Raw genomic sequence first — 6,000 nt, 5'->3', positions numbered from 1 at the left:
GGTCATAATCCCCATACCCACCCAAATGTTGTTAAAACTCTTTCACTCTTAAAACTCCCAACCCATCCTTTAAAACTCTCCAGAGTTTCAGCCCAGTTTAGAGATTGAGTTCTGATCTCTCTCTTCGTTTTTGGAATAGAAAAGTCTTCCTTGTTGGTTTAGCTTTTCCCAGTGCAATTTTTGCTTTCACAGAGCCAAGTTACTCTTATTTAAAATACGTGTATCACCATAGAATACTACATAGTCATAAAAAAAGAACAAAATCATGTATTTTACAGCAACATGGATGCAGCTGGATGGAGGGCATTATCCTAAGCGAATTAACACTGGAACAGAAAACCAAATATTGCACATTCTCAGACATAAATGGAAGCTAAATATTGAGTACTAATGGACATAAAGATAGAAACACTAGACACTAGGGATTACCAAGGGCAGAAGATGAGGGGGGCAAGTGTTGAAAACGTACTGGGGACTATGCTCACTACCTAGGTGACGTGGTCAACTGTAGCTCAAACCTCAGCATCACATAATGTATCCACGTAACAAACCTGCACATGTATCTCCTGAATCTAAAATAAAAGTTGAAATTATTAAAAAATTTAAAAATAAAGTACAAATAAATAAGTAAAATAAAATATGTGTATTGAATTAGTTTTATGCAATAGGCACAATTTTAGACACTGACAAGGGTCCAGGTTTCATAGTTAACATGCAAGAACAAAATATGCCTTAACCATAGGAGCAGTGAGAAGTGAAGGCAATTACGAAGCAGATTGGATATGGATGATGAAATCAGATTTGCATTTTGAAGGGATCACTAAGACTACGATGTAGAAAGACCGTTTACAAGCACATAGCATCAGTCTAAGGAAACAGTACTTGGACTCTGGAGATGGTGTTGGAGAAGGAAAGATATCCAGAAACTCAAGGGGTGTGTGTGTGTGTGTGTGTGTGTGTGTGTGTGTGATTCATAATACTTGGTAATTATTAAAATATAAAAAGTAAAGAAGAGGTGTAGGTTGAAAAAGTCCTTGGTTTCTGGTTTAAACTTCAGCATTACTGACAGAGGGAAAAAACTGAAAGAAGATCAAATTTTAGGGGAGAAACAGTATACCTAGTGTGTTGACGGCACATGAGGAACCTTCAAATGGATCTGTAATATGAAGTTATATATCTAAGTCTGGAGTTCAGAGGGGAGATCAAAGCTAAACATGTAGATTTTTTGATGTCATATTAGATACAATTGACCAAGTAGTGGATACATGTGGAAAAAGACAGGAGAGGAAGATGAGATGAGTCCTAGGATTAATTAAGGCTTGCGGAATTTTGAATTTCACCAACTGGCATAGGAGGCTGAATCTGCTAAGGAAACGTAAAAAGAGTAAACAGAGAAGGAAGAAAATCTAAGTACTGCATACATTAAGGCAAGAGAAAGTTGAGTGAGGAAGTGGTCCCTTATAGTGATTGTACTAAAAAACTACAAATGATGAAAACTGAATAATTTCCTTTGGATATGGCAACAGAGAATTTCTTGGTTATTTTAGCAAGGGCTAATTGAGGGGAGTGAAGCTCTTAGAAGTCACATCAAAGTGGATTAAGAAAGGATTTGAGGAAAGTAAACTGGTAGCAGTAAGTGCCAAAAAGAAAAAAATAAATAAAAAGTACAATTCTGAAGATGAGCAGATCCAGGACAGTAGACAGAAGAATATTTTGGTTTAAGTAAGATTTTAAAAGATTGAAGAGATTTGAGCATGTTTAAATGCCAACAGGTGGATGTTTCAAAAGAAAGGAGAGGTTTAAAATGTCAGACAAAGAAAGAACAATCAATAATGCAAAGTTTCTTTGACTAACATCTCCCCATTTCCTCCCCTCAAATGCCTGGTAACTACTATTCTGCTCCCTGCTTCTACGAATTCAACTTTTTTAATATTCCATGTACAAGTGAGATCATGTAGCATTTGTCTTTCTGTGCCTAGCTTATGTCATTTAGCATGGTGACTACAGTTAATTATACTGTAAAATTATACTTGAAAGTTGATAAGAGAACAGATCTCATATAATTCTCACCACATACACAAAAATATAGGATAATGGATATGTTAATTAAACTGATTATGATAATTATATATATATGTATGTAGATATAGATAAGATATCAGGAAAGACTCAGGAATTGAGACTTAGCCTATGTGTGTAGCTGCTGTCAAATTTATTAGGAAAGACTCTCCAAAACTGTAGATATATACAATTTTTATTGTTTTATTGAGGTCAACTGTACCTCAGTGAAGCTGAAAAAATAAAGTGATGTTCCTAATAAGGTGGGTCTGAGCGGAATAAACGAGGATTTAAAACACTGCCATTGGCTTGACTTGTGGTTTGAAAATATTTATATTAAACACCCATGGGATCATACTTCCACTGTAAAATATATTGTATAAGGAGAAAATAAGAAGGCTCAGCTAGATTTATTTTTAATAAAGCAGAAAGTTGTTGAACATTCTCAAAGTTAAATAGATTATAGGAACTTGAAAGGTAAAAATCAATAAATGGGAGCTGTACAAGTTAAAGAAAAGGAATAAAAATGCACTTAAGATCAGTGAGGAGGTAAAAATGAAATAAATAATCAAATATTTCTATGTTGAATATGAAAGTTGCATGCAAACTGACATAGAAGAAAGGAAATATAAAGTTGTAGTATAAACTAAATATTGTAGGTGGAAAACAACGGGCCTGTTGGAGGAACTACCTGTAAATACATTTTGCTCCATCTCCTGTGACAATGGTTAGTGTCTTTCAGTGAAGTAAATACTGATCATTGCCAAGGGATCTGATTAAAATCAAACATAGGGACTAAGCTGATCAGCCATAATGTCCAGTCTTTGAAGGTCCTCTGCCCGCTGTGATGAGAGAAAGTGAAGACTGAGACAGAATATCAGGAAAGACTCAGGAATTGAGCACATCCTGGCCCTGTCCATAGCTGCTGCCAAATTTATTAGGAAATACTTTCCAAACAAATGTAGTACCTAAGAGAAATATATAATATAAAAGACAAGTAGTAAGTTAAGTACATCATAAAATAATTTTCCATTAGCAAAGAATTGAGGTAACAACAAATTACAGGATAATAAAGAGCTCAACTTGGGCGTAGCCAAGTAAAAGATAAGAAATAGCTAAAATATTTTTATTTCCTTCACAGTTGAGAGAACCAAAGCTTCTTGCTTTAAAAGAAAGTGAAAATAGATAAAATTTTTGGCATCATGATTTTACAAAAGAATTTTAATTACATAAAACCTAAAACATTATAACTTATTTGACAAAATAAAAAAAAAGATTTCTTAAGTATTAGCCTAATAGCTATATTATACAGAGTAATTAGCCAGATAAAGCCAAGAAAATCAGTTAAATAATGTCTCAGAGATATTGTATGAAATGCATATGTAAAAAAAAGCACTACAAGAAAATGTATTTTAAGTTTTGTAAATAAAATCATCTTATTTTGCCACTCAACTTATCTGTCACTAAAAATACTAGAATGTATTTCTATTTTATTCCTCCTTTCCTTAATTCTGCCCCACATTAAATAAACTTATTCTTCTATGTTACATTAGATGGATTTGAGGTGTCAATGTTTAGCAATGTTTGTTTTATAAAAATGACGAAACTTGTAAGCTGATTTTTTTTTGCTACATCAGCACAAACCAATAAAATCAGCTCATAAGACACTATCTGCTTATTGTAGCAATTTTTGTGGACCGTGAAACATCAACAAAATAAGATATATTTGTCAAAATGAACTTTAAAGGAATAAGAAATACAACCCTTTTTAAAATTCACAATTGCCAAATAATTTTGTGTATTAAAAAGAGCATACAATGTAAATATTTAAAATATTTTAAACACACATCTAACAATTTAAAACTTGTAGACATTTTAGTTTAGCTTCTGCTAGAACACTAAATAAAGTTTGCAACCTGGAAATTATTTGGCTCTTTGCAAGTCTCAAAAGACTAACAAACTTTAGGGTAAATTTCTTTTCTGAATGTTTTAGTGAACAGGTAAAATATCAATGTAAGAATAGTGCTCTGCAATTTTGTTTTGAATTTCTTCTAAAATATTATGAAAAGCTAATAAGGTAAGGTTTACTCTTGAAACGCTTGCGTAGATCTTTTCTTTTACTGGGAGCAACATATTTGACAAATACAAAGGCATCTTCTTTTTAAAGCAATCTTTGGCCTAAATTATCGTAGGTACACAAATGAATTCTTCACCTTCATTCATTTTGTTTGCTGTCAAAAATAAATTAAAATTTAGAAACCATCTTATGCTCATTGAACTTGCTTTTATAAACCTGACTGTCTAAAAGTGATAAGAAAATAGCATTATCAATATTTGTGTAACATTTTGAAGCAAGGATTTAGAATTAACTTTTTAAGTACATTCTACAGGAAAGTTTTCTCCATGAATGAAATGCAAAACCTTTAACATTAATTTTGTTTTAAATATCATAACAACAACACATCAACCAAAGAAAATTGAATACTGTTTGGAAATATGTTTTATTAGACATAATAGAAATGTAGACTTCGGCTCAGATACCTTAAAAAGTTAATCAGGTGGTACAACACCCAAAATATCTTGAAGTAATCTGAAAAACAAATTCGATCTCTTTTGAATTAATAGACATTTATAAATACAAATTTTATCTCCTAAATAATAAATATGCCAGAATTAGTTTAACGTTGGTATATAGATTAATACAGCAAAATTGATAAAAGCAAATACAGTGATTTCTGACTTTTAAAATTAACAATGTAAATTTTGTGGTACTTGGTACTTACTCAAATTATTCTTTTTGAATAAATTTCACATGACCAATTTTGTTTATAATACTAACTTAAATATTTAGCTATAATAATAATTCTTATTTTGTTATGAAAAAGTTACATGTAATAAGCCCTAATGCCATAGCAAGGTCTCCCTTGGTAAAAGAGATTCTGGCTGAGATTTCCATTTTAATTTTTTATTACAGAAATAAATTACCAACAATACTGGAACATATGTGCTAGGTAAGAACAGCTGAGCCCTATCTGGACTCATCTGACCTTGGTCACTAGGAAATTAGAGTTAATTCAGGGAAACAAAACTGAAGCCATATGTGATTCATATCAAAGGTGGTTCTGAGTCCAGTGCAGTGATCTGAAAAGCATTCAGTTGTTAGTAAACCTGTCAGTCCTTGGGATAATTCTGGCAGTGTTATCTCAAGGCATCTGTAATCTCTTAAAACAGGATATTTGAAGGGAAGGACAATGAAACAGAGAGAATTGCTCTTCTCAGTGTCACTGTGAGTTAATAGAGGAATAAAAGAGATCAGAGTGACTAAGCATAATATGATAGGCAGCAAGTTTAGTATCATTTGGTGCAGTTAAAGACAGTTATCCTTTTTACGTAGTTGAAACAGCGTTTGATAGTTCATTGTGTACCATTCCAAGTCTCTCATAATGAAGATTCATTGCATATTATCTTTTAAATGAGATGTCTTCAACTTTCCTGATCAAATGTTTTATTTTCTTGTAAATAATAGCCATCAAGAATATATTTTACTGTCATGTGGCCAAACTGAAATGAAATTAAGAAACTTTACCACACTGGGTCAGTGAAGGACCTTGGATAAGCCATAATTTATTTTCCCTACCTAATGTAATAAAAAGCTTCTTTAACAATATTGTGGAAGTATTGTGATAAATAAATGAGAAAATTCATCTAAAGCCATTTTGACAGGCCATAAAGCTCTGTAAAGATAATCAGAATTTATTCTCGTTGCTTGTTTTACATAATCAATCAAAAGAAAAGCACAGTACTTGTACACGCGATGACTGTAGCATATGCCTACTGTCTTCATGTATATATATGTAAGTGTCTATGTATATGTCTTTACCATTAAAATAATTCATAATTTTTTAAGGATATGGAAACTTATTTTCCCCTCTATTGGTATTT

At 32.1% G+C, this 6,000-nt stretch overlaps 1 protein-coding gene across 1 annotated transcript in view; it reads right to left on the bottom strand.

Moving 5' to 3' along the window:
• The window catches only part of LOC108512380 (glutamate receptor ionotropic, kainate 2-like), a 485,136-nt gene that overhangs the window by 47,154 nt on the left and 431,982 nt on the right, over positions 1–6,000 (bottom strand).

Source organism: Rhinopithecus bieti, unplaced genomic scaffold (assembly GCF_001698545.2).
Source record: "Rhinopithecus bieti isolate Rb0 unplaced genomic scaffold, ASM169854v2 scaffold_28529, whole genome shotgun sequence".
NCBI lineage: Eukaryota > Metazoa > Chordata > Mammalia > Primates > Cercopithecidae > Rhinopithecus > Rhinopithecus bieti.
The sequence above is the reverse complement of the archived record's forward strand: the minus strand, read 5'-3'. Positions and strand labels throughout refer to the sequence as shown.